The following is a 26,749-nucleotide window of genomic DNA, read 5'->3' on the forward strand; positions in this document are numbered from 1 at the left end:
TCCCTCTGGAGCTTTGAAAACATGCCTGCCTGGTCTCTACCTCCAGAGGTTTGGTTTCAAGTGCTCTAAAGTAGATCCAGGACTGGGCGTTTTAAAAGCTCTTCAGAGAATTCTGATGCAGGGAAGACTGAGAATCAACACTCTAGTGTGAAGGCAGCCTACCCAGAAGAGGGAAGAGGTGTGGCTTAAGTGTGCCTCTAGGCCCCCAGCCTGTTCCCCATGTATAACTGAGGGAATGGATGGTGGTAGGTGGGGGTGGCTGCTACTCTCTTACCTGCTTTGGTGAGATTGGCTTAGCACTAGAGCTGGCCCATCCACAGACCAAAGGGCAGGGAACACCTGATCTCAAAATCCAGCCTGCTTCTCACCCCTTGCCAGTGGAGACCAGCTACTCTTTGAGAGGAGGGAGCTCCTTTGGGGAGTGACAGGTGGAGAAACGTATTTCCCTTCATATCCACTGCAACCGCAAGGGGAAAGCCGATAGAGAACTGCTGCTCGCTTCTCCTGGGGAATAGCGCAGGGGTGGCAGCTTAGAGCTCATGGTCATTCTAAGAATGAAAGGAATTTATTTTAGATTAAAAAATAAAGATAAAAAAAGGAATCCCGAGCCAGCTGCAACACACTCTTAGTTTGAAGAAGTCATAAATAAGAATGAGAAGAAAAAAGAGGAGGGGGGGGGGATGACTATTAAAAAATTAGAATCAGCTGATATTTATTTGAAAAAAAAAAGTCTACTATCTACTCTGAATTTCCACAGTCTGTATATGTAAAAGGTAATCAGGCTAATGACACCCATTATAGTTCACAGGAATAGACTCATCAAGGAGTGGTATCAGGAAATGTCTTCAAGTAAAAGCTGGCCTTTATTTTATTATGCTGGTCCTCACTAGACCCTTCAAATATTTAGTCATGCAAACCAGATCAAAAGTCCTTGATCATGAGCCTATGCAAGTCTCTGCTTGGAAAGAAATAATAAAAAAAAAAAAAGATGGCTCCAGATCAGTAAAATATAAAAGTGGCATCGCCTCTCCTCCACTTTCAATGCAGAGGCCTAGCCCAGGGAAGGAAGATGAAATTAAAAACAGGCAAGAAGCTTACCTGTTACTGACCTTGATGTGACCCCATCTCCCCAGCCCCACCCCACCCCACGCTCATCACACTTCACCTAAATACACCTACATATACGCCAATTATACTTATCACCTTATTGTAAAATTAGTGCTGTAAAAAACTAAAGCTTTTGTGTCAGCAAAGTTTTTCCTCCCTCCCTACCCCCACCCCCCCAAAATAAAAATAAAACCAGGAAATTTTGTAAAGTGGCTCATAATCTTCCTGGAACATACCTAATTGTAGAAAGACCTGAAACTAAAGGGACTTCCATTCCCAGTGGGCAGAGACTCGACACGGGCTATTTTAGTTCAATCATCTCTTCCTTTTTGGAAATTAACAGCTCAAGTCTCTATTGATTTAACATGCTGTCCCTGTGATGCAGTGGGGACTTCACACAAGTAATGAGGACAGAACGTTCTGTGATATTTTAACCTTTCTGGTCTTTTGTTTTTGTAATTTTCTCTAAAATGAAAACAACTCAAATACATAAATTAATTAGAGGAAACAAGACCAACACCTGCATTTTCTCTTAAGTATACTAGTATATGTATCTCATACATATTGAGTACAATAAATATATAGAGGGAGTATATATTGATTACAATAAATAAATACATAAATAAATAAATTTAAATATATTGTAGAAATAAGGAATTTCAGTCTGTATCTCTGCAATGTACTTCTGAACAACAGATATTCTTGTAGAAGAGCAGGCTCCATAGTACAATAGGACAATGGCAGGGAGGGAGGAGGGCATGAATATGGGCCTTGATTTTCTTTCTTGGGTCTCTGCCTCTCTGTCTCAGAGTAGTCTAGGGTTGTGCTTGCTTGCGATGACATCAGCTTGCTGTGGGTAGAAATGATGATGATGAACTAAATTAGACATCATGACTTCAGTGTACGGAGAAGGAGGAGGAGGGAGGAAAGGAGGTGGGAGCTGCTGTTCAAAGTGCAGTTAATGGAGTAATGGTCAGGATCAATCAATTACTTTATACAAAATTGGATGTAAGGGAGGAGTTTTCCTTTTGTTTTGAGGAAGGAAGAAGCAGTATCCTTTATTCCTCAGAATTTTAAGAGCAAGGAAAGTCTTCAAATTATGGTGGGTGAAGGTGGGGAGATTAAAAGAGAAGCCTTATTACTCAGACCACTTGGTGAATGTTCAGTGAGCACCTGCTATGTGCAGAAGCCTGAACTGGGCAGAGGAGAAGCCCTACCCCTGCCATGGACTGGGGATTTGTGTGTGTGGGGGCGGAGAGGAGGGGGAGGTCACTGTGACATCCTGGCTTCTGCCCTGTTGCTTAGACAGTGTCTCAGTCAGTCTCATACACTATTGTAAGTTAGTGAAATTTATCTCTGGAATCCTCCTCTCCATCCCTACCTTGTGGTCGTCACCCCTGTGTGGTCATCAGGTTTTGCTCCTGGGGCTCCCACCTGGATCATCCCATTTCATTTTCCCTCCCTGCATTTATTATTCTTAGTTCCTTCTCTCACTGAAACTCTGAGTGGGGTGGTGTCCAACAATGTAGAACACTGGTTCTACCCTCACTGGGTGAATTTGGGCAAGTCTTTTCACTTCCTTGAGTTTTAACATTTTCTGTAAATAAGAATGGTTTGGCCCTAGCCTGTTTGGCTCAGTGGATAGAAGGTCAGCCTGTGGACTAAAGGGTTCTGGGTTTGATTCTGGTCAAGGGCATGTACCTTGGTTGCAGGCTCCTCCCCAGCCCGGGCCCTGGTCAGGGTGCATGCAGGAAGCATACAATCAATGTGTTTTTCTCATATCGGTGTTTCTGTCTTTTCCTCTCTCTTGTACTGTCTCTAAAAGATCAATGGAAAAATATCCTTGGGTGAGAATTTAAAAAACCAGAATAGTAGGAACACTTGTACTGTGAAGATTAAATGAAACAATAAAAGTGAAATTATCTGCAGTTAATTTTTATAGGGACTGTAGTACATGCCAGGCACTGTGCTGAATGCTCTATGTACAGTGTCCCATTTCATCCATACAACAGCCAGTCTGGCCAGCATTCTCATCCCCAGGTACAGGTGAGGAAACCGAGCCTTAGAGAGATTATGTAGCTTGTCCAAGTCACACGTCTAGTTCGCAGAGGTGACAGAATTTGAATTCTGTTTTGTCTTACTTCAAAGTCCAAGATGCTGGTACCCACCGAGCCCACTGCCTCTATAAATGCCCCTGTAAAATGCTATGTCAACAAAGATAATTTTATTAGATATAGCAATACCCAGTGCTATTCCTTATTAGACAGATTTGAAGGTACCAAAGATCACATCATTTACATGTAAAAAATGCAGAGTAATACATTTACATAGAACCACAGGCTTTTACAGGTAAAGGGGGCCTTTGAAACGATCTAGGCTTGTGGTTTCCAAACTCTGCTTCTCAGAGGCACCATACCAAGTTCTGCTTTTATTTGTTTTAAAATTTATTATTTTTAGGAAGTGTTTTGTCTTAAGAATGATTCTGAGGCTCACTCTTTTCTAATTCACTCACAATACTTTTACAGTGGCTTTTGGGGGAGCATTTTGCCAAATCCTTAAAAGATAGCAAGATTCAAGGTTTCCTGACTTCTGGGTTAGGTCTCTCTTTACTCCTCGGTCCTAACTTTTGACATCAATGTGTCCAATGTAGAAAAGAATTGAGAGTATTAAAAATTAATCACTAAGAGAGACTTTTTTAAAAAGAAATATCTTAAGAAACCACATAGGTCTGGCTGATCTAAGCAAAAGCAGTAGAAGACTCAACCAGTAGAAAGTAATAGTAAGGCATGATAGCAAAAAATAAGAAAAGGGGGGAAAAAGATTTGAGAGAGGGTTTGCAGTGATGTCCAGTCGTGACTTTTATGAAGTTGTCTCCTATGGGAATAAGCAAAGAACTATAATCCTATGAGGCCCTTAAATTCATTTATTCATTCAGCCATCGTTTATGAAACTGTATGCCAGGCACTGTACTAGGCAGAGGGACCACAAAGGTGAATAACAAAATGTCCCTGCACTCAAGGGGCTGGTTAACTAGAGTGGGAGGTTAGGTTGCAGAGGGAATTAGTGTGGTGAGAGCAATGATAGAGGCTTACAGAGTTCTAGGGATACTTCAAGAAGGGCTATCCCCACCCCATTCTTGCCTTGGTGGAGAGAGGATGGTGGTTAGGAAACTCTTTCTGAAAGATGTAAAATGCCTAGATGTACTTGGGAGAAATTCATATTATAGGAGACTGACATTAGAGGACATTGTTCTGGCCTTAAGTAGAAGTGAATTTAGTTTCTTTCTTCTTTTTCTGGTGAAACAGATATGGGCCATCCAGCAAGGCTCCTTGACCATAAGCCACAAACCGATCAAAACACAAACCACATTGCCTCAGAGCTATTGCTAAGAAGAAGTTCTGCTTTCAATTACTATAAATAACTTTTTAAGATTATTTCTTCCTACAAAGATGAAAATAGTTCTTCCTCAGAATCACACCCTATTGGCTTTTTTCTCAGTGATCACCTGGCTCTTACCTCCTTTGTTTGATTTCAATATAAGTGTATGCTATGGGAGGTACACTACATGTCTATTGGATACTTGAAAAATATATAAAAATGAATCCATACTACTTATGGAAGGCTATATTCCTGAAACAAATGGACCCTAAAATACAATGGTCAAGATCCAGCAGAAGTTTATCACTCATAAAGCAGGGTGAACATTCCAGTTAGCAGTAGCTCTCATCCACCTGGAGAACCATGGCCCCAAGCTCTTTCATCTAAGATTCTGCTCTTCTACAGACTTGATGTATCTCACTGCATCCACTTAATGGAAGAGGAAAGAAGGTGCAAACACTTTAAGAGCAACATTCTCCCTCCTTGGCAAAAATAAATCACATGGCCTTGTATGACTGCAGGGGCAGCTGGGAAGTGTAGTTCCAGGCTGAGCAGCAGCTTCCAGGCTCAACTCTATTGTCATGGACAAGGAAGATTTTGGTAGGCAACTGCTGTTTTCATCATGGAAACCGAGAGGAGGAAAATGGATAGTCATAGAAAATCTTTTAGAAAGTTTTTGATAAGAATGCTTACCACAAATTAAGTTACACACCTTAAGTTTACAGAATGGTGTATGTAATTATCCTATATAATAAAAAGGTAATTGCAGATTGACTCTAACAGCAGAATGACCAGTTGCTATGATATGCACTGACCAGCAGGGGGAAGATGCTCAATGCAGGAGCTGCCTGCTGGTGGTCAGTAAGCTTCCACAGGGAGAGTACAGCTCAACTAGAAGCTGGCTCAAGCTGGCTCAAGCTGGCTCCATGACAGCGCTAAGGATGTCTGACTGACAGCTTAGGCCCACTCCCCTAAGTCAAGGATCGGGCCCAAGTCAGCAGGTGGACATCCTCTGAGGGCTCCCGGACTGCTAATATGTGCAGCTGGGCTGAGGGGACTAGAATGTCATGCAGTGGGCCTCTAGTATCTCAATAAAACTTGGAAAGGAAAAAAAGATGTTTTTCAGCTCTAGCACACTTTATAGTATTTTGCTTGGTAATATCAATAACTGACACTTCTTTGAAAGCTTCAGATAGAAGCCTATTCATAAATGGAAAACATGAGGCCTCAACCAGTGATTGTATATTTCTTGTTTATTAAAACCCTGATTATTTTTAAAGATATTTAAGGAATTTAACAGCAGTAAATCATGGGAAATGCCAGATTTTTCCGAACCAGATAAATTTAATCACATCTACAAATATTTTTCAATGCCTTTGCTAGGCTAAATACTTTGGGATAATATAGCAAAACACACTGTCAAGGAAAAGTTCAAAATATATATGTCTATGAGGTTGAAATAGAAGTGATGTAGCCCAATGATACCTACCATTGATTGCCAAAAAGATTGCATAGAAAATAAATGTAGGTATGGTCAGAAGGAGAAAGAATTTTAACAAAGTTTTAAAGTGTGGGTGAAATGTTGATAAGTGTAAGGGATGGGAAGATGTTACATCTATGAAAGTTCCAGAAGCAAAAGAGAACCAAAGTATGTGTGAGGAACAGAGAGATCATCATAGATAAAGAAATGGATAACATTGACTCATTAAAATGGTGATTCTTTATGAATGGGTTGAGGGTATGAGAAATGGGGAGTTAACTTTCTGCTTCCTTTGTAGCTTAGAATTCTCCCTAAGTAACGCTGTTATGTGTCTTCATTGAAACATTTTGAAATACAATTTTAATATGTTATATTTAATTATTTTTTTCCTTTTTCTTTAATTTATTGGAGTGACATTGGTTAATAAAGACCAAGCAGGTTTTGCCTTGGCTGGTATGGCTCAGTTGGTTGAGCATTGTCGTATGTACTGAAAGGTCACTGATTTAATTCCCAGTCAGGGCGCATACCCAGATTGTGGATTTGATCCCTGGTTGGAGTGTGTGCTGGAGGCAACCGATCAATGTTTCTTTCCATCTCACTTTTTCTCTCTCTGAAATTAATTTCTTAAAAACCCATACAGGTTTTTTATAATACATCATTTGTATATTGTATTGTGTGTTAACCACACCAGGGCAAGTCTCCTTCCATCACCATTTATCCCCCTATATCCTCCTTCACCTCTCTACACACCCGTCCCCTTAACTGTTTATTGAAAATATTTGACTTTTATTTTTAAGCCTGGACTAGACTTTCAAGTTTTGAAGCACCTGGACAATCTTTCAAACTAAAACTAAGATTCCGCTTAGCACGACCATAACTGGTTCTATGCACTTAATAAGGGACCAATAGATTATTGAATTGATAAAATGATTGGTAAACACCTTCAGATAGGTTCATGGAATAACCACGTGGCAGGAAGAATTCTAAAGATAGCCCCCAAGATTCCTGACCTCTGGTTATTCAATGAAAACTAATCTAGGCAACGTTGTGAGATTTTACAGATGTAATTCAGTCCCAAGTTAGTTGGCCTTAAAATACAAAGAGCCTATTAAAAGCAGAGCTTTTTCTCTGGACAGTAGAAGTCAGAGAGATCTGAGTTTGAAGACTCGATGTGCCATTTCTGACTTTAAAGATGGGAATGGCCATATGAGTAGGAATGTGGGTGGCCTCTAGTAGACAGTGGCCCCACTGTAGATGGGGACCTCAGCCACAAGACACTACATTCTAAAAACAACCCAAATTAAGTTGGAAGCAGGCTCTTTCTGAGAGCCTCCAGTCTGACCAACATTAAATTTTGACCGTGTCAGACTGTAAGTGGAGCCCAGTTGAACCTGCCCAGACTTCTGGCCTACAGAACCACGAGCTAATAAATGAACGTTGTGTTTGAGCCAAGTTTGCAGGGATTTCTTACAGAGCAGTAGAAAACTAGTAAGAATGATACCTGAATTCTATTTAAGGAGAGGATGTATATTTTAAGGCTCAGTTCTAATCAACTATGAAAATTTGCCTGATCACCCCCGAGTGATCCTTTTCTCCTCCCTGGTCCTATAGGACTGTTTAATCATTCTGGAGTTAGATAGCATATAGTATGGCACCTGTGTGCTTGACCCTTTTTAAAAATATGTTTTTATTTATTTTAGAGAGAGAGGAAGGGAGAGGGAGAGAAAGATAGAAACATCGAAGACAGAGAAACATCTATTGGCTGCCTCCTGTACACTCCATACTGCAGTAACCTCTCGGTTCATAGGTCGATGCTCAACACTGGCTGGGCAGTGCTTAACATTTCTCTCCACCTCCCCCAAATAGTAAGCTCCTTGATGACAAGGATCAAATCAAGCCTATAGTTTTTACTTCTAGGAGTATGGGAGTTGCCTGGCCGGTGTGGCTCAATGGTTAAGCGTCAACCTATGAACCAGAAGGTCAAGGTTCAAAGCCCAATCAGGTCACATGCCTGGATTGCAGGCTCGATCCCCAGTAGTGGGAATGCAAGAGACAGCCAATCGATGATTCTCTCTCATCATTGATGTTTCTAACTCTCTGTCTCCCTCTCTCTCTCTTTGAAATCAATAAAAAACATATTTAAAATTTTTTTTTAAAAGTATGTGTGTGTAGGAGGAGGTGGTGGACAAGCTTGATTTTCAAGAATATTCTATCAACAAAATCCAATGAAATGTTGTGAGAAAGAGCAAGTGGCTATTGTTCTCTCTCAATAAATAAGAACCTGGGTCAACATTCAGTTGCTAAGATCAAAGTTACAGATCTTCTGTGAGTGCCAACCTGACCAGGGAAGTATCCCTACATTTGGGCAAACCAGAATGACCAGTCTGACTCATAAAGGTATAATTGAGACCCTTCTAGTTATGAGTCTGTTTTATTCTTAGTGCCAGTTATTACTTCATAACCACGGCTTTATCCTGTCCCTGTTTGTTGCTGAGGCTGTGACCATGGCAGGGCGTAAAGGCCTGGCTTACAAATTACAACTTTCTTTTCTTACGTAATCGGTAAGAAACAGTCTTACCAGCCTCCAGATGCAATATCCTTTATTTCAGAGAATCTCCTTAACGCACATGTATTTCTAACACGAGTAAATTTTATTCTTTTATCTTTATGCATGTCCCACGACAGCATATAACTTAAATTTTAGAAGTGCTCAGCACATTTTATGCACCTGCAGACGATTCTGTAGCGTGTTGGCAATGTGCTCACCGTTCTGGAAGAAGGCGTCTGAGGGCCTGCTCCAGGACTGTGAATTCATTTTTCCTTCCTTTCTCCTTGGGTAGCCAAGGACAAATTATCCCTCTGTTAAAATAGTATGTTGTATTTTAACATTACCAGAAGGAATGATCAGAAAATCCCTGAAATAGAAGAGTTTTGCTTGGGAACAATGTCTAACCCGAGGTTAGAAAGTCTGGTTTTAGGAAACTGTCATGATAACCGATGGCGATTTTATTTGATAAGTCTCAGAAACTACCGGTAAATCAAATGCAATTTTTCTTATTTTCAGATGGAAAAAATAAAAAAGACTTGAAAATTTACTAGCAATATTTTCACTAGATTTCCCTGGCCTTATTATGTGCACCAACTCCTCCTACTCCACCTACCCTGCCCCCAATACATCACATTCAAGTCCAAATCCAGATTGTTCAATCTCCGAAATGTCTTTCAAAACCATTCTCGTTTCTCCATTGTTATCCTCACTGCCCTGAGTAAGTTCCCCAGTCTCCAAGCCTCTCTCTCCTTCAAAATAGACCTGAGATGATTTTTCTAAAACATGAATCTAGTCATGTCATTTACTGTTCTACTTGCAGTCCTCTGTCCCTTTGCCATCAGGGTACACTTCAAACTCCCACGCCAGACTGGTTATGCCTTTGCCTATTTCTCCAACCTTATCTCCTATTTTCACCCACTTCCTTTCCTTTCTCAGTGTTTCTCAAAGTGTAGTCTTTACACTGTCCCCAAGAAAATCACCACTTATTAGTGTTACAGATTCTTGAATCCTGTCATTTAAAATCGGGACTGTTTCAGAAGATCTGGAGCATTGCCATTTCTATGTACCGAGTGGTTAAAACAAATGGCATAGTGTCCCAAGAAATGGTATTAATTTCTTTTCCATTGAAAATAGTTTTAGTGGGAACAACAACAACCAAACAAACCCGCCCCCCCCACACACACACCTGTTTTCAGAGAAGACAATAGGCTAGGGCAGTGATTTTCAACTTTTTTCATCTCATGGCACACATAGATAGACCCTAGGTTCCCGAGTCAGCAGTGGAAGGAAAGTTTTGCCAACCTTCTTTGGACTTTGAGTAAGAAATAAATTTTTGATGTGTTAAGTCATTATACTTATTAATTTGCCCGGGCTGTCATAACTAAAATTTTGTGGCACACACAAAAAATATATAATATAATAAAATATAATCTGACAAGAAATAGGTATAATTTTGATTCATTCACACCAGACAGTTATTGTTGTGTTGGCTATTGTTATTTTTTAAGTTTGACAATCTAAGGGGAAAGAGGTTGGTGCCCATGACTAAATAGTCAGGTACTGCATGTTTTTGTTTTTGTTTTTAATATATTTTATTGATTTTTTACAGAGAGGAAGAGAGAGGGATAGAGAGCTAGAAACATCGATGAGAGAGAGACATCAACCAGCTGCTTCCTGCACACCCCTTACTGGGGATGTGCCCGCAACCAAGGTACATGCCCTTGACCAGAATCGAACCAGGACCTTTCAGTCCGCAGGCCGACGCTCTATCCACTGAGCCAAACTGCATGTTTTAAAAACTCTTGCAGAACACCAGTTGAAAATCACTGGGCTAGATTTTGTGTGTGTGTGTGTGTGTGTGTGTGTGTGTGTGTGTGTGTTTAGAAGTGGTGGAATGATTGCTGAGAAAGAGTCTGAAAAGTTGGCATTTGATACAAAAAGTGCTCTGGAATAAATATGAATTCAAGCAGTGCATTTTCTAGTGTTTCCTAATGTTCCCCTAAGATTGGTCAAGAGTTTATTTTCATTGGAAATTATATTTATATAAAATAATGCATGCTCAATGATGAAAGCAAAACCATAAAAGAAATCTCAAGAGGTCTAACAGTAGCACAAGGGAGAAAAAAATCAGCATGCATTTTTTTTTAAACAATGGAAAGAATTCCCATTTGTTTGTCATTAAATACTAAAAAAAAAAAAAAACCTGCTTTCCACAAAGGTATAAATAAATCTGTTACTACTCTTTTTAAAAATATATATTTTATTGATTTTTCACAGAGTGGAAGAGAGAGGGATAGAGAGTCAGAAACATCGATGAAAGAAACATTGATCAGCTGCTTCCTGCACACACTGGGGATGTGCCTGCATCCAAGGTGCATGCCCTTGACTGGAATGGAACCTGGGACCCTTCAGTCCATAGGCCGATGCCCTATCCACTGAGCCAAACTGGGTAGGGCTGTTACTACTCTTATTAAGAGACAATCTGGATCATTGGGAAGCTATACTTATTTGTTTTAACCAAATCTTCAATAAATTAGTTTTGTGACAGAGAAAATAATGTAACCTAATATCCCATGGCCCTAACCAGATAATAAAGGAGGCTGGGAGGGGAGGGGGGGGGGGTCAAATGTATTTACTAAGTCTTTCTATTCTTAAAAATAAACATCATACAGTAATGTCCCCAGGGCATTTTTGGGGTGGCAAACTCTGCTCTCCTCAAATATTTTACTCATGCATGATTTTATTACATCATGTATTGTCTGTCAGAATATATGGGTAGGGCTCATGGTTCATTGAGAAATGCAGATCTTCCAAATGTTGACACGTCATTATACAAACCTTCCCCCACCCCCCCTCTAAAAAAAAATCACATTCATTAACATCATCACCTAACCCTATCCCATTAGAAAGGTCTTTAAAGTTCACAGTGGCAGATATAAGGTTTTTTAAATTCTGATTTCCTCAAGAAAGCCCAAATTTTATCACTGGCAACAAATACTGTCAATTATTTTCATTGACACGACAGGCCCACTAAGGTTCATCTTTAAGAAATTGTTTCCTAAATATCCAAGTTTCAATAACTACAATTTTTTAATCTGTCATTCTTTTAAGTCAAAATGGTGTTCCATGAAAAAAGGAGTTAGTTCATCTTGCAAACCAAAGAACAAATGCTTTTCCTCAAGATAACCCCTATTTCAGCATGCAGCACCAGGGCTGTATGTATACAACCCATTTCATCACACAGGTGTTAAAAAGATGTGTACTCAAGGGTTAAGACTGAACAAAATGAAGAATTTTTGTGGTTTCATCAAGAATATTCTTAAGTGAAACTGGCATCTTAAACTTTATTTATTTGTATGTTTACATACTTATATTTTTACAGGCAGTCTTTGGCAGTGAAAAATGGAATCACTATTATTATAGTTTGGTGCTTTGATTACTAAGGCACCAGCGGTTTTACCCACCAGAGCTTCTGTACCATCAGTGCAAATATCAACATAATGAAAAAAGGCAGATAATGTCATAGTATTATTAGGAAAATAGTTTTGACCTCATGGACATTCTGAAAGGATTTTGGTGAGTCCACGGGGAGGCAGACCACACATTGAGACCTACTATCACAGAAAATAACCATATTTACTGACAAAGAATCTTTAATATCTGAAACAGAATGTTGAAATAGATCATTGATTGATCTACCCTTCAACATTTTTTTATTTTTCAATTTTAGTTCACATTCAATATTATTTTATATTAGTTTCAGGTATACAGCGTAGTGTTTAGACAATCATATACTTTACAAAGTGTTTCCCTCAGTATTTCTAATACCCACCTGCCAATGTACATAGTTATTATAATATTATTGACTATATTCCCTGTTCTGTACTTTACATTCCTGTGATTATTTTGTAACTGTCAATTTGTTCTTCTTGATCCCTTCATCTTTCACCCCTCCCCTGTGGCAACCAACAGTCTGCTCTCAATATCCATGAGTCTCTTTCAATTTTGTTTCTCCATTTATTTTATTCCTTAGGTTTTCTGATGTATTTCATTTAGTATTATACCTCTAGGTCCATCCATGCTGTGCAAATGGTAAGATTTCATTCTTTTTTTGTGGCTAATATTCCATTGTATACATGTACCACCGCTTTTTTATCCACTCACTTATTGATGGGCACTTGGGTTGCTTCCATATCTCGGCTATTGTAAATGATGCTGCATTGGATATAGGGGTACATATATTCTGTCCAATTAGTGCTTGAGTGTGCCCTGACCAGGAATCAAATCTACATCTCAGGCACATTGGGATGACGTTTTAAGCAACTGAGCTGCTTGGCCAGAGCCTAGCTAATCTTCATTTGGTTATTTGGGTTGATTTTTCAATAAATTTGGTCCTGGGAGGAGGTGAGTGTAACTTCTACCTGCCTTACTGCCATCTTAGATCCCTAGATATATACCCATTTAATTACTACTTAACTACTATTAAAATCACAGAATGAGAAAACAAAGGATTTAGTACTAATTTAACTTTTTAAATAAGTGTGCTTAAAAATAAACTTAGGGTAAAAAAGTTTGGAGACTTTAAAATTAGCTTAGTTATTTACATTTTTGTTTTTAAGCATTAATAGTTCTATTTGTGAAATAGCTTTCTCTCCCTTGCTATTTATTACCTGCAATTTTATTAATGTGAAAGGATTTGAAATGTCATTTCTTCAAAGAAGATATACAAATGGCCAATAAGAATATGAAAAGATGTTTAATATCATTAGTCATCAAGGAGATGCAATGAGATACCATTTCACACCAGTAGGGTGGCTAGAAATCAGAAAGTCAGAAAATTACAAGTATTGCAAAGTATAAGGAGAAATCAGAACCCTCATACACTGCTGATGAGTCTAAAATGATCCATACAGTTACTTTGGAAAACATTCTGGCAGTTCCTCAAACAATTAAACATAGAGTTATCATATGATCCAGCAATTCCACATCTAGGTATATACCCAAAAGAAATGAAAATATATGTCTATACAGAAACTTGTTTATGAATGTTCATAGTAGCATTATTCATGACAGCCAAAAGCTGAAAACTACCCAATTGTCTATCAACAGAAAGACAGTAGGTAAACAAATGTAGTATATCCATATAATGGAAAATGATTTGACCATAAAAAAGGAATGAAATACTGATACATGCAATAACATGGATGAACCTTGAAAACATAAGGTTAACTGAGAGAAGTCAGTCACAAAAGACCACATATTATATGTTTCCACTCATAGGAAAGTCCAAAATAGGGATATCTATAGAGACAAAATGTTGATTAGTAGTTGGTGGGGGTGGGGGGAGGGAGGGGTGTGGTGGTGAGCAGTATGCAGGTATAAGTGATAGATAGCTAAAGGATAAGGTGTTTCTTCTTGAGACGATGAAAATGTTCTAAAATGACTGGCGATGGGTGCACAACTCTGTGAATATACTATAAACCACTTACTAATAGTATTCTTTAAGTTAGTAAGTTGTATGAAATGTGAATTATATCTCAATAAAGCTGTTCTCCTCCCCCAAATTAATCCCGAGAAAAAAGTTTTAGATAATTTTATAGATGGGCAGACTGAAACCCCAGTGAGAGGCGACTGACCCAAAGTCACACAAAGGCTGGGACAGGAACACAGGTTTCTGGTTCCTGAAGTAGAGTGCATTTCATCCCCCAGAACAGTATACAATACCCCTTTTACTTCTGAAAAGAAATTCCAATGATCATACCAAATGCATTCAAACTAGAGTCAGCCTAGGAGGTGAAAAGAAAAGTACTCTATCTACAATTCTGCTCTGAACAATGTCACTCTTTGTGGAAAGAAATGGGAAACTGAGCAGAGTAAGAGAGGAGAAATAGAACTCACCATCTCGCTTTAAACACTAAACCTTTTATGGGCGGGCTTATAAGTGGTCACACCAGTTGCGTAGGCTTTTATCAGAGATGAATGGGGCAAATCTAAGGCCCATCACAAATCCCACCTACTCCATAAAATATTCCCAAGTAACTTCTGTCCTACATGTTGGCAACTTCTATATTTAATTTTAACTATAATTTACCTTATTTATACAGAGTGGAGCGAAAGTAGGTTTATCATTTGAGTACATGAAACAAAGTTTATTCCTGTATTATTTTTCATTAATTATTGTATTATTTTCCATACAAACTGTAAAGTTATATTTGTTCCACCCTGTATTATTCTTTTATGTTTCATCCTTAAATACTTGACTCATGTAAGTTTTATTTTCTTGAAAAGATTATTGCTTTCCCCCCATAATTTTCCACTTCTTCATACTCAATACTTATGCATAGTGATACAATAATTAGTAAATTAAAATGAAGTAGTCAGTTTGCCTTTAATAATTTGAGATATTTGGTATTATCAGTGCAATAAAAAGAGTATAAATAAATCTAGAAATATATTAGTAATTCAATGGATAATGATCCCTTTGAATTTACTAACTTATAATTCATGTATAATATGTAGTTTTTTAATGTTGCACAGGCTTTTATCAGAGATGAGTGAGGCAAATCTTTAACCTTTTTGCCTCTAATTGGTGAATCATATAGACAAATTTGAATTCTGTTTCTAATGCTAGTTAAGTTTCAAGGGCCAACTGCTGGTAAAAGAAATGACTAACCATTTAAACTGCTAAAAGATAAACTGAGGCATATAAAAAATGTTAAGAGTTTATTTGAGCAGAAAGTCCATTCAAATTAGAAAGTTTTCCACCACTAGAAGCTGGAAAAAGGTTTTAGAGAGAAGAGGCAGAAGTAAAGCAAGGAAATTATTTGATTGGCTACAGATTAAACAGTTGCCTTATTTCAGAAAGCCTATGTGACAGTTTGTGGTTGGTTGTCTTTAGGTTTGTTTCTTAACCTTGAAGCATTTGCAAGGTTGGGTTTTATGTGCTTATATAACGCCACCAAGGCATTAGAACCACCTCAGTCAAAGGGCCTCCTTTGTTTAAATAATTTAACAATTGCTATATCAGGATTGCATTTTTAAAGAAAGAAGATATTATGTAGCTCATCATTCCAAATAGTTAAGCTAAAGGGCAGGGCTTTAGAAAAAGTCTGAATTAAAATAAATATTTTTAAAATGTGTACCAGTTAGGGATGGACTGTAGCTGCATGAAATAAGAACCTAACTACAGTGGTAACTTATCCAAAGAGGATTGGAATATTTTCAAACAGCAAGAAGTCTAGAAGCAGGGAGTGTTGCCAGCTTTAGTAAATAAAAATACAGGACATCGGTTACATATAAATTTCAGTTAAACAGTCTTTTAGTGTATGTATGTTTTATGCACCACTTAAACTGGGCAGCCTGTATTTTATTTTGCAGTCTTAGAAGTAGGTTGTCCAGAATGCGTTCTTTTAGCACCCTACCCTATCATCCTTCCTTTGTGGCGTTTGTCCTTAGAACTGCAAGATGGATGCTGTACATGGAGGCATCAAATCTATGTTCTCGGCAGGAAGACTGGGGAAAGAAATGGGAAGGCAATAATCCTCTCATCCAACACAATTTTACAGTAAGTTTTCCTCCCTGATCCAAGTGTACGGTGTGCATTATTTTCTTACAAAGAGATAATTAACACTGGACATTGATACCTTTCTCAACCTCTTCAAACAATTAGCATCAAATTATTTCTTCTTGTGGAAGTTGAAAAGGAAATCATGAACAAATGCTATTCAATTACAATAATTTTTTTTCCTATTTAATAGTGGTCTTACAAACACATCTGTACAGCCTGGCCAATGGAGGCTCAGTGGCTGAGTGTCGACCTATGAACCAAGAATGTTTGATTGCCAAGCACATGCCCGGGTTGCAGCTCAGCCCCCAGTGGAGGGCATGCAGGAGGCACTTGATCAATCATTCTCTCTATCTCCCTCTCCCTTCTTCTCTGAAATCAATAAAAATCTATTTTAAAAATTAAACACTATTGGTTCATTTTTTCTTGTTAAGACAGCAGGAGTTTCACAATTTTTATGGGATATTTTCTCTCAAAAACAAAAGCAGTTGTTTATCTACAGTAACTTGAGACTATCAAAAGCAGTATCACATGGTGACCTTCCCCACATTCATTTTTCTGAACCAGTAGAGAAGTATATGTAAAATAAGAATATAATTTTCACTGCAACTAATGCATTTCCAGTAATTATTACTATATAGATGAATTCTCAAAGGAAAATAGAAATTTAGTTTAAGTAAGCTTTTTTTTTATTTTGTTTTTACAACTTGGCTGCCTATCTATCTGTCTTTATGAAGGTAATACTTGATTTCTTCTCCCTTAAAATACAGGACTTCTTCTCCTTTAAAATACAAGATTCATGTTCAACTGAATAAACAGCAAAATTATTTTGTCAGGTTCTAATGAAAATGAACAGTTCCTCAATTTCTCGGAGTGGGATAGTTTTTACAAGCTCTACAGAAGATACCTTTCAGATAAGGTCACACCAAATAGAAGTTTTGCTCATTGGATTAAAAATAGATCAGCTCAGTGACTCAGCAGGTAGCTTATTGCAGTGCCCACTGAGAACATCCTAATTCTTCCTTGTACTACATCACAGTGAAGTACTCATGTGGCTTTATGGGGATTAGCTTATTCAGCTATTAGAAATAAGATCATAGTATATCTAGGACATTCTGTGAGATACAGTGCACTGAGAGTATTAGGGGTCAAATTCTGGTTAAGTATATATAAGCACGTATTCAACATAACCATTTAAGTTTATTTTAATGAGAGGATCAGGGGTCAAATAGTGGGTAAGTGTAAGAAAGCATATATTTGAAGATTTATGTTCCTTTTAATAGATTTACAGTATTACAGCTAAATTGAAAGTGTATGGTGGAATTAGGTTACAGAGTACTTAACTGTGCTGATTTTTAGAGCAATGCCTGTTTCATTATTCTGTGGACTTTCCTACCTGACTTCCCTTCCCCCTACCATATGGGAAACCTCAGGGATCTTTAATGTCTTTCCTTTTTTTAAAAACTCAGATTCAGGCAGTGACCAAGTCACTTTCAGCCTCAGAACAAACAGGGCTGGTCTTACAAATGAAGTTGGTAGTGCTCCTGACCTTGACATGAGAAATAGAAGGCCTACCTTCTCCCAAAATATTTCCCTTCAAATTATTGGCTATCGATAGGGAAATCTTAGCTAGTACCTTCTATTAATGTATACTGAGTGGCCAGATTATGATCTCTGAATGCATAATAATCTGGCCACTGTGTGTGTGTGTGTGTGTGTGTGTGTGTGTGTATTAGAGGCTTGGTGCATGAATTCATAGATGGGTGGAGTCTGGCTGGCCTGGCCAGGGGGAGGGGACATGGGCGGTTGGCTGGCCTGCCTGCTGGTCAAACTCCTGGTCAAGGGGACAATTTGCATATTTGCCTTTTATTATATAGGATATACACTGAGTGACCAGACTATTATGCGTTCAGAGATCATAAAAATCTGGTCACTCAGTGTATATATCTATATCTGGCATCCATCCACTTGAATATCACTCTTGTACAGTCACCATATATCAGGATGCTGAAGAAACAATAAAACAGGTCTTGACCCTCTAAGGGTTCCATTTAACTTCTGATTTATCAGGTCCTTGAGTCAATAAATAGGTAAGTTTGATGTGGGGGAAAAAGGAAGAGTAAAAAGGTAGTGTTGCCCTAGCTGGTTTAGGTCAGTAGATAGAGTGTCGGCCTACAGACTGAAGGGTCTTAGGTTCGATCCAGGTCAAGGACATATGCCCGGGTTGCAGGCTTGATCCCTAGTGGGGGGCGTGCGGGAGGCAGCCAATCAATGTTTCTCCTCATTGATGTTTCTATCTTTTTGTCTCTCTCCCTTCCTCTCTAAAATCAATAAATATATATATATATTTTTTTAAAAAGTAGTGTTTCAGAATTTACCAGGTGACCAGAAAATACTCGACAAGTACTCTGAGGTTCGGGAAAAACCCTTTATTTAAAGAGAAGCTGCTGTCTTAGGGTATTCAAAGATCCAAAGCCTGAATAGCTAATGCAATGAGATTACCCCTTATATATTCATAAGTTTCTTTTTTCCTAACTACTGGGCTTTTGTGGTGGGCTTTCACAGCTCCTCCTGAGTCAGTTAGAATGGAGAAGTTAGATTGTATCTAAATACCTGGCCTGGGTGGCACCAGTGACACACACACACACACACACACACACACACGCACCCAAGCTGCCAAATTTTGGGCCTGTGGTCTCTACAAACTGGGAACACCCAGGAAAACAGACTGTTGCCTAAGGAAGGGGCAGTGACTTAATTATAGGCTAATAAGAATGTGCACTAGGACACCTGTCACTGGCACAGATTCAGATTGCTAGGTCCACCTACCCCCCAGGTTGCCCCCTATATTCCTCCTCATTAGGAAGGTGGAAGAATCAGGTTTTGCATGGCTCTGCCCTGGAGAGGCAGTCAGGATAGCAGGCCAGGGAGAAGGAGCAGCTTACTGGCTCTAGGGACTTTGAAGGGAGGGAGAAATCAATGCAGAGGCACGGAGGGGCAGAAAACAAGTTTTATTTTCATAGAAACTTAACATAGAAATAACCTTGTAGATACTGCCTGGTTCAGCCCATTCTTCTCTTAGGTCAGGCCCTCAACAAAACAGAGAGGTAGCTGAAATTTGTCTTTGGCAGGTAGTATAGTTTCTGTCAGAGTGGTTATTTTTTCCTTCAGAACTGCCAGATTTACCATAGCCTCCCCACACTCCCAATTATAATATTTGGGGACCTTTCATCCCCCAGAAAAGCTATTAACTGGAAGCAGAAAATTAATGAAGAGTTCATTGATAAAGGTTTAAAGTGAGTCCCTGCTGCCCTGGCTGGTGTAGCTCAGTTGGTTGGAGCATCATCCTGTAGAAGGAAAAGTGGTAAGTTTAGGAGAAATGCATGGATGGTCTTTTTCCATTGCTAGTGGGAGTGGGGTTCTTGGGGTACTGCTGGAATAAGCATTTCTGGAGGCCCCCACCGGAGAATCAGAACATTCCTCCGTTTCCAAGGTCCCATTTTCCTTAATCCAGTCCTGGAAAATGTGCAGCTGGGGATTCGGCAGAACTGAAAGCAAAACCAGTGTCCAGAGTTTTCATTCCAAGATGTAGCTGGATCCGGTGTGGTCTGCCCTGGTGCCATTTGTTTTGCCCTGAGGGGTTGGGAAAAGGGAAGTTACAAGTTATCCTGACATTCCACAGGAATGTTATCTTAGATGCAAAAAGACAGTAGGTTCAGCAAAGGTCAAAGTTGATCTTTCAGGGAAGATATGGGCCTAGGACATGACTATCCACCATAGACTGCTTTTAATTTAAAAAGTTTTCATTTTAGACCATTCTTTGTGGTTACTTTAGATCTCTAAGATTGCAAGGCCATCACACAGGCCTTCCTTGAGTTAATCAGGTTAGCATGTAACCTCTTTTTGTCCACATTGTTAGCCACAACTGTTATCTTTGGGCCCCAGAACATGGCTCCTGCCTGACACTGGTCTGGTTGTCAGTGGATGAAACCTCAACAGCTTGTCGCTCCCAAGTTCTTAGAACAGAAAGCTGTCAATCATTTTACAACATTTGCGGAATGGAATCCTTCTTTTTGGCAAAGAAATTGTGAGTTTATATAATCTAAGAAATTGTGAGTTTATATAATCTATATAATTGTGAGTTTATATAGTCTAAGAAAAGGACTAGAAAAAATTAACAAAGCAACATGAAAATAAACATAAATAAACGGGATGAAGTTATAATGTATAAAGTCAGTCAGAGAAAATGTGCTGACCTTCTAAAATGCTTCCACAAATGTGAGGGCAAATACAGATTTTCAGCTAAAAATGAGCCCAGAGACTTGACTCTTTTTTCCTCTTCTTTCTGAATTTCTTTCTCTGGCCTTTTCAAATATATGTAAATCTTTTTAATGGGAAATAAGCCTCTGGCCAGTCTCATAACTCAGGAATGTTTCCTCCTTGAGGGTCTGGGAGCCATCTCTTTGAAGTATAATCACCAAGGAAGATAAACCCAATCTCCCAGTTTCCTGGAATGAGCGAGGTCTAAGTTGTCACCTGACTGTAAATTGCAAAATCTATCTAATGGATTGAATGATTGTATCCAGGTAGCTATATAAAAGATGGAGATTCATTTCTTTCTGTGCAATTCCCAGGGAGGTTTACTTGTGCTGAGTATTACATTCTGATTTTATGCTTATTCAAATTTAAAATTTTCCATTTTTCTACCATTGTGGAGAACTTTTCTGTGTTGAGAGATTTTGTTTTCAATTATATTTTTGCAACACAAGCATGGGCTGAGCTTTTTGGCAGCTGAGATAGTGATGCCCATGTGGGTGAAAAAATGGAGTTCTATGGGTAGTAACTTCTCTGATCAAAAATTCCTGGTGGATAGTCACATCCCAAATCCATAACTTCCTTAGTGAAAGGTTTTAAGCCAGGCCTGTCCATTGTGCTTATGTATCTAGACTAATACACCTTTGAAACGCCAGAAGTAATACCCCTCAAATGGGGTATAAGTTCTCAAGAGAACACACAATCTTAACTATCCAGTAATCCAATCACACCTTGTTTTCTCCCATCTCCATGTACATTCATTCCCTCCTCAATTTCAAATGTACAAAAGAAGCTGTTAATCTCTGAGAATGTTCCCTCTGAGATGAAAATGCTTGCTTTCAAATCCTGGCTCTGTGATTCACTAGCAGTGTGAGCTTGTGCCAAACAATTGGAAAATACACTGAATTTCCCCCCACATCTAAATTTCCTCATTAACTTTTGTAAGCCTCAGTTTCCTCATCTCTAGAATTGTGAATGATGAGTCAGCTCTACCTGAATCTCATGGAAAGGGTCCCCCACAACAAAGAGAGACTCTTTTGCTGGAAGAAGTAGAGGGAATGCTAGGCCCGCCATAACAACTAGTGTCCATATCATTATGAATCTATCCCTGGATGAATAAATGAATGAATAAATCTCATAAACTAAGTTTCAGAGATCACAAAGCTGAAACAAGGAATATACAGAGTAACAGTGGAAAATATAATTGAGATGTAATTTAGGGCCATAAAGTAGATAGGCTTAAATGCTAAATCTACAGAGGAATATTAGCATTACTCTGTAGGCAATTGGGAACCCTTAAATGCTTAAGGACGAGGAAATAATATCAGAGCTAAACCTTAAGAAGAGTAAATCAGTAGCTATGTCTAGAACGAATCGGTGGTGGGACTCCTAGATGGGGAGATGTTCCTAATAAAAGGCAATGACAATCATTTAGAGTAGAGCAGTGGGTATTTGGTAATGTCTGGAAATACTTTCTGATTTTCATAACTGAGGAGGTATTATTGTCATCTGGTAGATAGAAGCCAGGGATACTGCTAAACATCCTATGCTGCACAGGACAATACGCACAACAATGAATTATTCTGTCCAAAATGTCCATAGTATCCTGCTTGATAAACTCTGGGTTAAAGGTGATTGGTATAGATTAAAAAGAAGGGAAAAAATGGAGCAAACATGGTGGCACTGTGGAATTAGAATATACAGAATTTTGCCAGTTACTGAATCTATAAGGAGGCAGGATTAAAAACAAACAAACAAACAAACAAACAAAGCAATCCACTCTGGTTGGGAAGCTCAGTTGCTTAAATCATCATTCAAGATTGTGGGTTCGATTCTGGTCAGGGCACATACAAAGAGCAACCAACAAATGTATAAATAAGTGAAACAGCAAATCAATGTTTCTCTCTCTCTCCACCCCACCCCTCTCTGTCTCTCCTCAATAAGAAAAAAAAAATGTTTTTCAGAAAACAACAGCATTATACGATTTAACGCAGATAACTGGGAAAATGATGATGTCAGGAACAGAGAAATTATGAGGGCCAAAGTTTAAGAAGAAATGACGAATTTGTTTTGAGTATGAGATGATAACTGGATACCTTAGCATGATTCCAGAGGCAGATGAAAATGTACTTGTGAAGCCTGGTAAGAGGCTAAGACCAGAGACATAGATTTTAGGAGACATTTGCTTTGAGTTATTGGCTAAAGGAAGGGGAGCAGATGAATTTGCTGAAAAAGAACAAAGAGGAGAAGTCTAAGAACAGAATTTTGAACAATTGGGATAAAAATGTAAAGGTCTATTATTATAGGATTTTATAAAATCATATTATTTTCCAGAATAGTTCTCCACTTCAATTAATTTTCCCTGACAAGGCCAACATATTAATTAGAGTACCTGGAAGTGAGTCTTTCCTAACTGCTTCTAAACCCTTGTTAAATCCATATCAAAGAGCTTTTTGTTCTCTTGTTTTAAATAACTGTTTTATTAAATTTCTCAAATCCTCTTATAAATCCCGAACATACTCTCAAGTTTGGCTTAATAGAACAATATTTTTAAGTATTCTTTTCCTTTTATTCTGTAACTATCTTTAGAATTTAACAATTATTTAGAAATTATTTTTAAGATTAGCCTTCTGCAGAATTGAGAAATAGGTTGTTTGATTTTAGAGCATAGCAAGCTTTTGGCTGCTTTGCTGTCCATAGAGAAAAAAGTGTGAGCATGAGTTTATATCCCAGCTCTGACACTTAGTAAGCTATGTGACCTTTGGTAATTTTCTTTCTCTCTCATTTTAAGAACCTTTTTTTTTTTTTTTTTTTTTTTTTTATTGAATTTTATCATACCTGTAAAAAGCTACATCTTTTGTCAGAGACTGGCATGAAACATTTAATGTAATAGTTGCCCACACCCATCCAGTATAATTTATTGCCCACACCGTAAAAATTCCTAGGCACAATTTAGAAGCACTACAGTTCTTTACAAAGTTTTCAAGGTATTCATTCTGAAAAATGTCAAACTTAAAAAAAGTTGAGAAAATAATACAATGAGCACCCGTATATCCTCACATAGTTCACCTCTCATTAACTTTTGTGACATTTGCTTGCTCTGTTTTTGTCTATCTACCTTCCTTGTTATCTTCTTTTTTTTGTTTCTGAATCTTGATAGTCCGTTATAGATATTTCCTAAGAATGAAGACATTCTGATAGATAACCACAATATTATCTCACTTCAGAAACTTAAATTGACACAGTATATTATCTAGTACATATTCAAAATTTTAAAATTGTTCTCTCAATGCCTTTTAGAATAGTGTGTTTTTTTGTTTTGTTTTGTTTTTCAAGTTAAGATGTAATCAAGGTTTGTGGTTTCTAGCCTATTTTAATTTAGACTCCTCTTTGGTCTTTTATGGCACTGATAATTTTGAAGATTACCAGCAAGTTGTCTTGTAGAAGTCTCACACTCTGGCATTGCCTCTTTGTTTCCCCGGATTAATTTCGGGTTAAATATTTTTATAACTATACTACCCAGATGACATTGTGTCCTTCTAGTATCACTTCAGAAGACATGTAATATCAGTTTGCCCCATTATTAGTGATATTAAATCCATCACTCAGTTAAGGTGGTGTCTATCAGATTTCTCCTTTGTGAAAGCAGCTTTTCCTCTTTTTAGTTAGTAAGTAATCCATGGGGTGATCATTTGAAGACAAGTTAACTAGCCTCTGTTTGGGTCTTGGAGTTTTTATCTGGTCTAGCTTTCTGGAATTCTTGCCCATTTGTTGACTATGGTTCCCCAGATTTTTTTTCTTTTTTTAGTATGAAAGCTAAACTTTATAATTTAGTTTTCTGTTTTTGTTTTTGCCTGAGTTAGCCAGAATTGGCTTTTGTTTTTTTCCACTAAGTAACTTGACCCCATAATGTGAGAAAACATTGTGCAATTTTCCTATCTTACCAGCGTAAAGATGGACGTTATCTTGAGGGTTTCAAGAGTATTGTTTTTAATACTATATGGGATCACCCAAGTTATTCAGGTTACATGTAAAAAACATTGCTTAGCAATATGTATAACTGGTGGGCCATGGCCAGGCTTGTTTAGCCCAGTCCCTCCTAGGCCTCCTAGATAAATGCAATCCATAGCCATGGACTAATCATTGTTACCTAGTTGCAATGAGAATATGCTGCTTGTGATGCTTAATCATTTTCAAAACCCTGTGGACAATGAAGCAATATAGAACTAGTGACAGAGTAAAATAGTATATCTAAATCTTACTTGCTGGATCCGGGTGACCTAGCTTGCTAAAAGGCAGATTTTACAACCACATTAGGTAATTTTGCTGGAATTTTGTGGGTTGTATTTGTTAATATAATATCTACAGTAACAGAAAAATTGTAGAATCTCAATAGCTTCATTCAATAGAAGTTTAATTTCTCTCTCGGTCAAATTCTAATTGGTGTTTGGTAAATGAGTAACTTGGGCTCCCAGGTTTCTTCCATCTCATGGTCTGCCATCTTCTGGAGCTTTGGAGTCCTTTGTTTCAGTAGCAAAAGAAAAAGATCATGCCAGGTGTTGGGTTTGGTTTTTTAATCACATGACTTATTGGATCAATTTTAAACACACAGCAAGACGCAAGAAAGAAGAGAACTTAGTAGGTAACTAGACGGATGGTTTGAATTCTGTATTATGTAGTGTTCATGTGTCCTGTATCTTTTTGCCACATTAACCCACCTTGCTGAGGTCTGAATAAGCAAAGTGACCCAGTAGATGGAGACTCAACACATGCTACATCTATTGAAGAGGAGCAGGGGCCAGCACGCTTGGCCAATAGCTTGGCCAATAACTGTATCTCACCAATAACTGTGCAGGAGAGTTTTACGGACCAGGTTAACTTTTGCCCACATTCCATTGACCAAAACTCAGACCATATCTCCCTTCTTAAGGGAGGCTAGGAAATAGGATTTGGAGTAAAGTGACACATATCTGCTGAGCAGGCAATCATTCTCTCTCACAGAGGCTATTCTCTCTCTCTCTCTCTCATTCTTTCACTCAAATCAGTTTTTAAAAAAATCTCCCTGGAGGGGAGGAAGATCGGGGGGAGATAATAGATCAATCGAAGGACTTGCATACATGCATATAAGTACAACCAATGGACATAAAACTCTGGGGAGGGAGTGTATGTATGGGAGGGAGGGTTGGGGGCAAAAAAAAAAAAAAAAAAAATCAATAAAATATATTTAAAAAAAAAATCTCCCTGAGCATTTATGACACAAGCTGGCCATTAAATGGATTTTCAGTCCAAAAGCATTCTCCCTGTGAGGTTTGAAAACCTCAAACGATCATTGAACTTGAAGCGGCCTCAGGTAAGTAGTTCCCCCAGACAATAGGCAGGAGGACTGCAGTTTCAACCTGGACCTCAAAGAAACTCCACAGATAAAATCCCAAGGCCGATGATTCAGCTTACAGTAATGGATCTAAAACACAAGGAAATAAGGCACTTGAAGCAAGGACTAACAAAAGCAAAACAGAAGAATCAGATGTGCCACGACATGAGAGATTGCCATAGGCAGGTCCAACAGTAATATGTGTTTAGAGAAATAAGAGAGTGGCTTGAAAATATGATCAAGGAACAAAAGACTGTAAAATCAGTTAAAGCAGATAATGTAAAGAGCCAAACAGTTTCTGGAGATGACAAGTTTAATAATGGAAGTTGAAAACTCAGTAGATGAATTAAGCATCCGAATAGAAACTGCCAAGGGGGGAATTTGTAGAAGAGTACAGTCGAGGCCTCTAATCATATATCTGCAGTTTTCTCAAGGACAATTTCAAATTTCCAAACGTGTTCAAAGCTAAGCCTCCACCTCCCCAGCTCAGGTTTGCTTCAGGCTTCCAAGCCTGAGGTGGAGAGATGCCTTATCGATTGCTTCTCTCCTCTCACTCTGCCTTCCATACTTAAAAAATAAATAAATAAATATATATATATATATATATATATATATATATATATATATATATATATATATATATATAATTGTTTTTTTACAGATAGACAGTCAGAAACATCCATCAGCTGCCTCCTGCACACCCTACACTGGGGATGTGCCTGCAACCAAGGTACATGCCCTTAACCGGAATTGAACCTGGGACCTTTCAGTTTGCAGGCTGATGCTCTACCCACTGAGCCAAACCAGTTTAGGGCCTTCCACACTTCTTAGGGCTGTTTCTGACCTCTCTCCCCTGTGCCAGGGGGAATAGAGAAATTGGGGAAAAGGAAACAGTTCTGTATGCCTGGTACTATGTCATCTGGCATCAGTGCCCTCTGGGTATGGAGACTATCCAATGCTGACTCATTCCAGTTGTTTTCTCAGAAG

At 38.4% G+C, this 26,749-nt stretch overlaps 1 long non-coding RNA gene across 1 annotated transcript in view; it reads left to right on the top strand.

Moving 5' to 3' along the window:
- LOC311631432 overlaps window positions 1-16,165 on the top strand; it is a 43,782-nt gene extending 27,617 nt beyond the window's left edge. Inside the window, exon 5 of the long non-coding RNA XR_014796584.1 lies at window positions 15,969-16,165. This is a non-coding gene — a long non-coding RNA (uncharacterized lncRNA). The remainder of the gene's footprint in view (window positions 1-15,968) is intronic.
- The last annotated feature ends 10,584 nt before the right edge of the window (window positions 16,166-26,749 follow it).

This window comes from Pipistrellus hanaki (assembly GCF_964339955.1).
Source record: "Pipistrellus hanaki genome assembly, chromosome: 12".
NCBI classification, from domain to species: Eukaryota; Metazoa; Chordata; class Mammalia; order Chiroptera; family Vespertilionidae; genus Pipistrellus; species Pipistrellus hanaki.